General features: G+C 57.4%; 1 protein-coding gene across 1 annotated transcript in view; it reads left to right on the top strand.

Annotated features, from left to right (window-relative positions):
- The window catches only part of LOC146050533 (uncharacterized), a 77202-nt gene that overhangs the window by 30718 nt on the left and 34562 nt on the right, over positions 1-11922 (top strand). The gene's annotated exons all lie outside the window — the stretch shown is intronic.

The raw sequence follows: 11922 nt of genomic DNA, 5'->3' as shown, positions 1-11922 counted from the left end.
ATCACTCTGTCCCATCTACCCCCTGACAGGTACACAGTGATATATCCTGCAGATTATTACATTACTGACCTCTCTAGTGACCTGCAGAACATCGCTCTGTCCCATCTACCCCCTGACAGGTACATAGTGATATATCCTGCAGATTATTACATTACTGACCTCCCTAGTGATCTGCAGAACATCGCTCTGTCCCATCTACCCCCTGACAGGTACATAGTGATATATCCTGCAGATTATTACATTACTGACCTCTCTAGTGACCTGCAGAACATCGCTCTGTCCCGCCGGCAGGTACATAGTGATATATCCTGCAGATTATCACATTACTGACCTCTCTAGTGACCTGCAGAACATCGCTCTGTCCCGCCGGCAGGTACATAGTGATATATCCTGCAGATTATCACATTACTGACCTCTCTAGTGACCTGCAGAACATCGCTCTGTCCCGCCGGCAGGTACATAGTGATATGTCCTGCAGAGTATTACACTACTGGTGCTCACCTTGATGGGCTCTTGGCGGATATGAAGGTGTTATGTGCGGTACAGCGAGGGCACATTATAAGTATTACAGTTGTTAATCTGTCTCTGAATGTTCTTATTTATTGTATTATTACATTGCGTCTCTGGCTGCGTCCCTCGCAGTCCCTCCTAGATGACCCCCTGCAATGGCAGGTCGGTGTAGCTATGTGTAAGTACTTACTGACACAGAGACTCGGGGGAGGGGGGGGGGGTGCTGGGCTCCGTCAGTCCCTTTCATGGCAACGTTAGCACCGTCTGAATCATCACACCATTACTGGGGAAAAGGAACATAATTAGGGTAATTACCAAGCTAATTCTGTCACCTGCTCCTGACTGGTGAAATGACCTAGAAAATACTCTATAGAGCCGCGACTCTCATATTCTCCATATATGGGGAGAAAACGAGGGTGCACAGCTTTATCTACCTGTGACGCCAGGTGTCAGTGTGCCGTTGTGCTGGGTCCTCAGGTGTCATTGTGTCACTGTGCTGGGTCCGCAGGTGTCAGTGTGCCGTTGTGCTGGGACCGCAGGTGTCAGTGTGTCAGTGTGCTGGGTCCGCAGGTGTCAGTGTGTCAGTGTGCTGGGTCCGCAGGTGTCAGTGTGTCAGTGTGCTGGTACCGCAGGTGTCGGTGTGCCGTTGTGCTGGGACCCAGGTGTCAGTGTGCCGTTGTGCTGGGACCGCAGGTGTCAGTGTGTCATTGTGCTGGGTCCTGAGGTGTCGGTGTGTCATTGTGCTGGGACCCCGGGTGTCTGTGTGTGTCATTGTGCTGGGTCCTCAGGTGTCGGTGTGTCATTGTGCTGGGTCCTGAGGTGTCGGTGTGTCATTGTGCTGGGACCCCGGGTGTCTGTGTGTGTCATTGTGCTGGGTCCTCAGGTGTCGGTGTGTCATTGTGCTGGGACCCCGGGTGTCAGTGTGTCATTGTGCTGGGTCCTCAGGTGTCGGTGTGTCATTGTGCTGGGTCCTCAGGTGTCAGTGTGTCATTGTGCTGGGACAGCAGGTGTCAGTGTGTCATTGTGCTGGGACAGCAGGTGTCAGTGTGTCATTGTGCTGGGACCCCTGGTGTCAGTGTGTCATTGTGCTGGGTCCGCAGGTGTCGGTGTGTCATTGTGCTGGGACCCCAAGTGTCAGTGTGTCATTGCGCTGGGACCGCAGGTGTCGGTGTGTCATTGTGCTGGGTCCGCAGGTGTCGGTGTGTCATTGTGCTGGGTCCGCAGGTGTCAGTGTGTCATTGTGCTGGGTCCGCAGGTGTCGGTGTGTCATTGTGCTGGGACCCCAAGTGTCAGTGTGTCATTGTGCTGGGTCCGCAGGTGTCGGTGTGTCATTGTGCTGGGTCCTCAGGTGTCAGTGTGTCATTGTGCTGGGTCCTCAGGTGTCAGTGTGTCATTGTGCTGGGTCCGCAGGTGTCGGTGTGTCATTGTGCTGGGACCGCAGGTGTCGGTGTGTCATTGTGCTGGGACCGCAGGTGTCGGTGTGTCATTGTGCTGGGACCGCAGGTGTCGGTGTGTCATTGTGCTGGGACCCCGGGTGTCGGTGTGTCATTGTGCTGGGACCCCGGGTGTCGGCGAGTCATTGTGCTGGGACCCCGGGTGTCGGTGTGTCATTGTGCTGGGACCCCGGGTGTCGGCGAGTCATTGTGCTGGGACCCCGGGTGTCGGCGAGTCATTGTTCTGTGACCTCGGGTGTCAGTGTGTCATTGTGCTGGGTCCTCAGGTGTCAGTGTGTCATTGTACTGGGACCCCGGGTGTCAGTGTGTCATTGTTCTGTGACCCCAGGTGTCAGTGTGCAATTGTGCTGGGACCCCAGGTGTCAGTGTATCAGTGTGCTGGGACCCCAGGTGTCGCTGTGTCAGTGTGCTGGAACCCCAGGTATCGGTGTGTCATTGTGCTGGGTCCTCAGGTGTCGGTGTGTCATTGTGCTGGGTCCGCAGGTATCGGTGTGTCATTGTGCTGGGACCGCAGGTGTCAGTGTGTCATTGTGCTTGGTCCGCAGGTGTCAGTGTGTCATTGTGCTGGGACCCCGGGTGTCGGTGTGTCATTGTGCTGGGACCCCAGGTGTCGGTGTGTCATTGTGCTTGGACCCCAGGTGTCGGTGTGTCATTGTGCTGGGACCCCAGGTGTCGGTGTGTCATTGTGCTGGTACCCCTGGTGTCAGTGTGTCATTGTGCTGGGACCCCGGGTGTCAGTGTGCTGGGACCCCGGGTGTCGGTGTGTCATTGTGCTGGGACCCCGGGTGTCGGTGTGTCCTTGTGCTGGGACCCCGGGTGTCGGTGTGTCATTGTGCTGGGACCCCGGGTGTCGGTGTGCCATTTTGCTGGGACCCCAGGTTTCGGTGTGCCATTGTGCTGGGACCCCAGGTGTCGGTGTGCCATTGTGCTGGGACCCCAGGTGTCGGTGTGCCATTGTGCTGGGACCCCAGGTGTCGGTGTGCCATTGTGCTGGGACCCCAGGTGTCGGTGTGCCATTGTGCTGGGACCCCAGGCGTCAGTGTGCTGGGACCCCAGGCGTCAGTGTGTCAGTGTGCTAGAACCCCAGGTGTCAGTGTGTCAGTGTGCTGGGTCCGCAGGTGTCGGTGTGCTGGGTCCGCAGGTGTCGGTGTGCTGGGTCCGCAGGTGTCAGTGTGCTGGGACCGCAGGCGTCAGTGTGCTGGGACCGCAGGCGTCAGTGTGCTGGGACCGCAGGCGTCAGTGTGCTGGGACCCCAGGCGTCAGTGTGCTGGGACCCCAGGTGTCAGTGTGTCAGTGTGCTGGGACCCCAGGCGTCAGTGTGCCATTGTGCTGGGACCCCAGGCGTCAGTGTGTCATTGTGCTGGGACCCCAGGTGTCATTGTGCTGGGACCCAAGGTGTCAGTGTGTCATTGTGCTGGGACCCCAGGTGTCGGTGTGTCAGTGTGCTGGGACCCCGGGTATCAGTGTGTTATTGTGCTGAGACCCCGGGTGTCAGTGTGTCATTGTGCTGGGACCCCGGGTGTCAGTGTGCTGGGACCCCGGGTGTCAGTGTGCTGGGACCCCGGGTGTCAGTGTGTTAGTGTGCTGGGACTCCGGGTGTCAGTGTGCTGGGACTCCGGGTGTCAGTGTGCTGGGACCCCGGGTGTCAGTGTGTCATTGTGCTGGGACCCCAGGTGTCAGTGTGTCATTGTGCTGGGACCCCAGGTGTCGGTGTGTCAGTGTGCTGGGACCCCGGGTATCAGTGTGTCATTGTGCTGGGACCCCGGGTGTCAGTGTGTCATTGTGCTGGGACCCCGGGTGTCAGTGTGCTGGGACCCCGGGTGTCAGTGTGTCATTGTGCTGGGACCCCGGGTGTCAGTCTGCTGGGACCCCGGGTGTCAGTCTGCCATTGTGTTGGTTCCCCGGGTGTCGGTGTGTCAGTGTGCTGTGACCCCAGGTGTCAGTGTGTCAGTGTGCTGGGTCCGCAGGTGTCAGTGTGTCATTGTTCTGTGACCCCGGGTGTCATTGTTCTGTGACTCCAGGTGCTGTACCTTTATGTAAGCACAGACCTGGCATTGCCTAAGCCCCTAACATGCATTGTGTACCCCTGCATAGGGATGGCCATCAAATATCGATGTTCCCAAAACATCGATGGTCGAATAGTTATATGCCATCGATGGATGGCTTCCGATGGTAAAAGTTGGGGGCGCATCGCTGCGGACGGCCCGCCCCGCCAGGAGGTGCGCGCAAGCGCAAAAGAAACAAACTGGATTGATAGCTAAAGTTTCTTCTGCGGCTAAGCGATGGCAGGAACCATCGATGGTATAAGGTATAGCCATCGATGGTTCCTGCTCTAGAAGCCATCGATAGCAACCATCGATGGGGGATGTGCCGATGGCCATCCCTACCCCTGCATAAGCCGTATCATTTCCTGTGCCTGCCTAGCCTACGCCCGGGTAACCTGTACGTGGGTCACTGCGGAGTAATTATCATGTATGTCAGTTATACAGCAATGTCACACTGTGGTTGGATCTGTGATGTCACCTGTTGCCTGTCCTGTCAGGAATTTTGTTTTCCGTTTGTCTTTACCACTTGTGCAATTACATCGGATGTTTGCACGACCTCGCCCTTTGACCTGTCCTGCAAATACTGAAATGACTTCACCTCCTAGGAATGTAAACACCTGGAGATCTGTGGCAGATTATTCCTGTCCCTTACCTGCAGCTTATGTGTAGGGGACGGGACCGGGGGTATTCTCCTTATATATAGAAGTACTGTGTGTATATATATATATATATATATATATATATATATATATATATATATATATATGTTGCCTGGTTCTGAACCGCCTGTACTGTATGTCGATTGGGGATGTCGTTGTGCGTTTTGTTTAACCTGTGTGCAACTATATTTTGTCCTGACACATGGGCACAGACTCTGCACCTCGCAAGTTCCAGTGATGCGACCAATGGCGATGACTCACAGAGTCTGCCGATGCTGCCAGTGGGTGTGCACATGCCGACGCACACTACAATACGCATGCATATGTTTGTTGACGCGATCATTGCCACCACACTACTGCCTTCATAAATATCCGTGTTCATGGGGACGAGCTTGGAATAGCGGAAGTTACGATTATCGCCCCTCCGTATTCCTGGCGCCCTAGGCAGCTGCCTGCTGCACAAACCGTTTCCTGTGCTAGATCTTCTCCCGTAAGCACTGCCAATTAATGGTGGTGGGTGCTGGCGGGTAATACATCTCGCTGACAGTGATGAGCTGTAACAGGCCATTACAGTGTGGTCACCTGCCTGGCACTAACCATATAATGATCACTTATTCATAAGGCAGCGGGATATTAACTTAGCCAGGAACCCATTGAGCCAGGTAATGTAGTATTAATAGGGAGCCATTACACAGAGTGCCGGCCTGTCATAATTTCCTGCCCCCACACACAACATGGTGCCGGCCTGTCATCATTTCCTGCCCCCACACACAACATGGTGCCGGCCTGTCATCATTTCCTGCCCCCACACACACCATGGTGCCAGCCTGTCATCATTTCCTGCCCCCACACACAACATGGTGCCGGCCTGTCATCGTTTCCTGCCCCCACACACAACATGGTGCCGGCCTGTCATCGTTTCCTGCCCTCACACACAACATGGTGCCGGCCTGTCATCCTTTCCTGCCCCCACACACAACATGGTGCCGGCCTGTCATCGTTTCCTGCCCCCACACACAACATGGTGCCGGCCCCCCACACACAACATGGTGCCAGCCTGTTATCCTTTCCTGCCCCCACACACAACATGGTGCCAGCCTGTCATCCTTTCCTGCCCCCACACAACATGGTGCCGGCCTGTCATCCTTTCCTGCTCCCACACAACATGGTGCCGGCCTGTCATCGTTTCCTGCCCCCACACAACATGGTGCCGGCCTGTCATCCTTTCCTGCCCTCACACACAACATGGTGCCGGCCTGTCATCCTTTCCTGCCCCCACACACAACATGGTGCTGGCCTGTCATCGTTTCCTGCCCCCACACACAACATGGTGCCAGCCTGTCATCCTTTCCTGCCCCCACACACAACATGGTGCCGGTCTGTCATCCTTTCCTGCCCCCACACAACATGGTGCCGGCCTGTCATCGTTTCCTGCCCCCACACACAACATGGTGCCAGCCTGTCATCCTTTCCTGCCCCCACACACAACATGGTGCCGGCCTGTCATCGTTTCCTGCCCCCACACACAACATGGTGCTCGCCTGTCATCCTTTCCTGCCCCCACACAACATGGTGCCCGCCTGTCATCCTTTCCTGCCCCCACACACAACATGGTGCCTGCCTGTCATCCTTTCCTGCCCCCACACACAACATGGTGCCGGCCTGTCATCATTTCCTGCCCCCACACAACATGGTGCCTGCCTGTCATCGTTTCCTGCCCCGCAACACAACATGGTGCCAGCCTGTCATCCTTTTCTGCTCCCACACACAACATGGTGCCGGTCTGTCATCCTTTCCTGCCCCCACACAACATGGTGCCGGCCTGTCATTGTTTCCTGCCCCCACACACAACATGGTGCCTGCCTGTCATCCTTTCCTGCCCCCACACACAACATGGTGCCGGCCTGTCATCATTTCCTGCCCCCACACAACATGGTGCCGGCCTGTCATCATTTCCTGCCCCCACACACAACATGGTGCCGGCCTGTCATCCTTTCCTGCCCCCACACACAACATGGTGCCGGCCTGTCATCCTTTCCTGCCCCCACACACAACATGGTGCCGGTCTGTCATCCTTTCCTGCCCCCACACACAACATGGTGCCGGTCTGTCATCATTTCCTGCCCCCACACACAACATGGTGCCGGCCTGTCATCGTTTCCTGCCCCCACACACAACATGGTGCCGGCCCCCCACACATAACATGGTGCCAGCCTGTTATCCTTTCCTGCCCCCACACACAACATGGTGCCGGCCTGTCATCCTTTCCTGCTCCCACACAACATGGTGCCGGCCTGTCATCCTTTCCTGCTCCCACACACAACATGGTGCCGGCCTGTCATCGTTTCCTGGCCCCACACACAACATGGTGCCGGCCTGTCATCCTTTCCTGCCCCCACACACAACATGGTGCCTGCCTGTCATCCTTTCCTGCTCCCACACAACATGGTGCCGGCCTGTCAACCTTTCCTGCCCCCACACAACATGGTGCCTGCCTGTCATAGTTTCCTGCCCCCACACACAACATGGTGCCGGTCTGTCATCGTTTCCTGCCCCCACACACAACATGGTGCCGGTCTGTCATTCTTTCCTGCCCCCACACACAACATGGTGCTGGCCTGTCATCGTTTCCTGCCCCCACACAACATGGTGCCTGCCTGTCATCGTTTCCTGCCCCCACACACAACATGGTGCCTGCCTGTCATCATTTCCTGCCCCCACACAACATGGTGCCGGCCTGTCATCATTTCCTGCCCCCACACACAACATGGTGCCGGCCTGTCATCCTTTTCTGCTCCCACACAACATGGTGCCGGTCTGTCATCGTTTCCTGCTCCCACACAACATGGTGCCGGCCTGTCATCGTTTCCTGCCCCCACACACAACATGGTGCCGGTCTGTCATCCTTTCCTGCCCCCACACACAACATGGTGCCGGCCTGTCATCCTTTCCTGCCCCCACACACAACATGGTGCCGGCCTGTCATCCTTTCCTGCCCCCACACACAACATGGTGCCGGTCTGTCATCCTTTCCTGCCCCCACACACAACATGGTGCCGGTCTGTCATCATTTCCTGCCCCCACACACAACATGGTGCCGGCCTGTCATCGTTTCCTGCCCCCACACACAACATGGTGCCGGCCCCCCACACATAACATGGTGCCAGCCTGTTATCCTTTCCTGCCCCCACACACAACATGGTGCCGGCCTGTCATCCTTTCCTGCTCCCACACAACATGGTGCCGGCCTGTCATCCTTTCCTGCTCCCACACACAACATGGTGCCGGCCTGTCATCGTTTCCTGGCCCCACACACAACATGGTGCCGGCCTGTCATCCTTTCCTGCCCCCACACACAACATGGTGCCTGCCTGTCATCCTTTCCTGCTCCCACACAACATGGTGCCGGCCTGTCAACCTTTCCTGCCCCCACACAACATGGTGCCTGCCTGTCATAGTTTCCTGCCCCCACACACAACATGGTGCCGGTCTGTCATCGTTTCCTGCCCCCACACACAACATGGTGCCGGTCTGTCATTCTTTCCTGCCCCCACACACAACATGGTGCTGGCCTGTCATCGTTTCCTGCCCCCACACAACATGGTGCCTGCCTGTCATCGTTTCCTGCCCCCACACACAACATGGTGCCTGCCTGTCATCATTTCCTGCCCCCACACAACATGGTGCCGGCCTGTCATCATTTCCTGCCCCCACACACAACATGGTGCCGGCCTGTCATCCTTTTCTGCTCCCACACAACATGGTGCCGGTCTGTCATCGTTTCCTGCCCCCACACAACATGGTGCCGGCCTGTCATCGTTTCCTGCCCCCACACACAACATGGTGCCGGTCTGTCATCCTTTCCTGCCCCCACACAACATGGTGCCGGCCTTTCATCGTTTCCTGCCCCCACACACAACATGGTGTCGGCCCCCCACACACAACATGGTGCCGGTCTGTCATCGTTTCCTGCCCCCACACACAACATGGTGCCGGCCTGTCATCCTTTCCTGCTCCCACACAACATGGTGCCGGCCTGTCATCCTTTCCTGCTCCCACACAACATGGTGCCGGCCTGTCATCCTTTCCTGCTCCCACACAACATGGTGCCCACCTGTCATCGTTTCCTGCCCCCACACACACCATGGTGCCAGCCTGTCATCCTTTCCTTCCCCCACACACACCATGGTGCCTGCCTGTCATCGTTTCCTGCCCCCACACACACCATGGTGCCAGCCTGTCATCATTTCCTGCCCCCACACACACCATGGTGCCAGCCTGTCATCATTTCCTACCCCCACACACAACATGGTGCCGGTCTGTCATCCTTTCCTTCCCCCACACACCATGGTGCCGGCCTGTCATCCTTTCCTGCTCCCACACAACATGGTGCCGGTCTGTCATCCTTTCCTGCCCCCACACAACATGGTGCCGGCCTGTCATCCTTTCCTGCCCCCACACAACATGGTGCCGGCCTGTCATCCTTTCCTGCCCCCACACACAACATGGTGCCGGCCTGTCATCCTTTCCTGCCCCCACACACAACATGGTGCCGGCCTGTCATCATTTCCAGCCCCCACACAACATGGTGCCTGCCTGTCATCCTTTCCTGCCCCCACACACAACATGGTGCCGGCCTGTCATCGTTTCCTGCCCCCACACACAACATGGTGCTCGCCTGTCATCCTTTCCTGCCCCCACACAACATGGTGCCCGCCTGTCATCCTTTCCTGCCCCCACACACAACATGGTGCCTGCCTGTCATCCTTTCCTGCCCCCACACACAACATGGTGCCGGCCTGTCATCATTTCCTGCCCCCACACAACATGGTGCCTGCCTGTCATCGTTTCCTGACCCGCAACACAACATGGTGCCAGCCTGTCATCCTTTTCTGCTCCCACACACAACATGGTGCCGGTCTGTCATCCTTTCCTGCCCCCACATAACATGGTGCCGGCCTGTCATCGTTTCCTGCCCCCACACACAACATGGTGCCTGCCTGTCATCCTTTCCTGCCCCCACACACAACATGGTGCCGGCCTGTCATCATTTCCTGCCCCCACACAACATGGTGCCGGCCTGTCATCATTTCCTGCCCCCACACACAACATGGTGCCGGCCTGTCATCCTTTCCTGCCCCCACACACAACATGGTGCCGGCCTGTCATCCTTTCCTGCCCCCACACACATGGTGCCAGTCTGTCATCCTTTCCTGCTCCCACACAACATGGTGCCAGTCTGTCATCCTTTCCTGCCCCCACACAACATGGTGCCGGCCTGTCATCGTTTCCTGCCCCCACACACAACATGGTGCCTGCCTGTCATCCTTTCCTGCCCCCACACACAACATGGTGCCGGCCTGTCATCATTTCCTGCCCCCACACAACATGGTGCCGGCCTGTCATCATTTCCTGCCCCCACACACAACATGGTGCCGGCCTGTCATCCTTTCCTGCCCCCACACACAACATGGTGCCGGCCTGTCATCCTTTCCTGCCCCCACACACAACATGGTGCCGGTCTGTCATCCTTTCCTGCCCCCACACACAACATGGTGCCGGTCTGTCATCATTTCCTGCCCCCACACACAACATGGTGCCGGCCTGTCATCGTTTCCTGCCCCCACACACAACATGGTGCCGGCCCCCCACACATAACATGGTGCCAGCCTGTTATCCTTTCCTGCCCCCACACACAACATGGTGCCGGCCTGTCATCCTTTCCTGCTCCCACACAACATGGTGCCGGCCTGTCATCCTTTCCTGCTCCCACACACAACATGGTGCCGGCCTGTCATCGTTTCCTGGCCCCACACACAACATGGTGCCGGCCTGTCATCCTTTCCTGCCCCCACACACAACATGGTGCCTGCCTGTCATCCTTTCCTGCTCCCACACAACATGGTGCCGGCCTGTCAACCTTTCCTGCCCCCACACAACATGGTGCCTGCCTGTCATAGTTTCCTGCCCCCACACACAACATGGTGCCGGTCTGTCATCCTTTCCTGCCCCCACACACAACATGGTGCCGGCCTGTCATCCTTTCCTGCCCCCACACAACATGGTGCCGGCCTGTCATCGTTTCCTGCCCCCACACACAACATGGTGCCGGTCTGTCATTCTTTCCTGCCCCCACACACAACATGGTGCTGGCCTGTCATCGTTTCCTGCCCCCACACAACATGGTGCCTGCCTGTCATCGTTTCCTGCCCCCACACACAACATGGTGCCTGCCTGTCATCATTTCCTGCCCCCACACAACATGGTGCCGGCCTGTCATCATTTCCTGCCCCCACACACAACATGGTGCCGGCCTGTCATCCTTTTCTGCTCCCACACAACATGGTGCCGGTCTGTCATCGTTTCCTGCCCCCACACAACATGGTGCCGGCCTGTCATCGTTTCCTGCCCCCACACACAACATGGTGCCGGTCTGTCATCCTTTCCTGCCCCCACACAACATGGTGCCGGCCTTTCATCGTTTCCTGCCCCCACACACAACATGGTGTCGGCCCCCCACACACAACATGGTGCCGGTCTGTCATCGTTTCCTGCCCCCACACACAACATGGTGCCGGCCTGTCATCCTTTCCTGCTCCCACACAACATGGTGCCCACCTGTCATCGTTTCCTGCCCCCACACACACCATGGTGCCAGCCTGTCATCCTTTCCTTCCCCCACACACACCATGGTGCCTGCCTGTCATCGTTTCCTGCCCCCACACACACCATGGTGCCAGCCTGTCATCATTTCCTGCCCCCACACACACCATGGTGCCAGCCTGTCATCATTTCCTACCCCCACACACAACATGGTGCCGGTCTGTCATCCTTTCCTTCCCCCACACACCATGGTGCCGGCCTGTCATCCTTTCCTGCTCCCACACAACATGGTGCCGGTCTGTCATCCTTTCCTGCCCCCACACAACATGGTGCCGGCCTGTCATCCTTTCCTGCCCCCACACAACATGGTGCCGGCCTGTCATCCTTTCCTGCCCCCACACACGACATGGTGCCAGCCTGTCATCCTTTCCTGCCCCCACACACGACATGATGCCAGCCTGTCATCCTTTCCTGCCCCCACACAACATGGTGCCAGCCTGTCATCATTTCCTGCCCCCACACACAACATGGTGCCGGCCTGTCATCCTTTCCTGCCCCCACACACAACATGGTGCCGGCCTGTCATCATTTCCTGCCCCCACACAACATGGTGCCTGCCTGTCATCCTTTCCTGCCCCCACACACAACATG

The sequence above is a fragment of the Crinia signifera genome, chromosome 12, assembly GCF_055691185.1.
Source record: "Crinia signifera chromosome 12, ASM5569118v1, whole genome shotgun sequence".
NCBI classification, from domain to species: domain Eukaryota; kingdom Metazoa; phylum Chordata; class Amphibia; order Anura; family Myobatrachidae; genus Crinia; species Crinia signifera.
The sequence above is the reverse complement of the archived record's forward strand: the minus strand, read 5'-3'. Positions and strand labels throughout refer to the sequence as shown.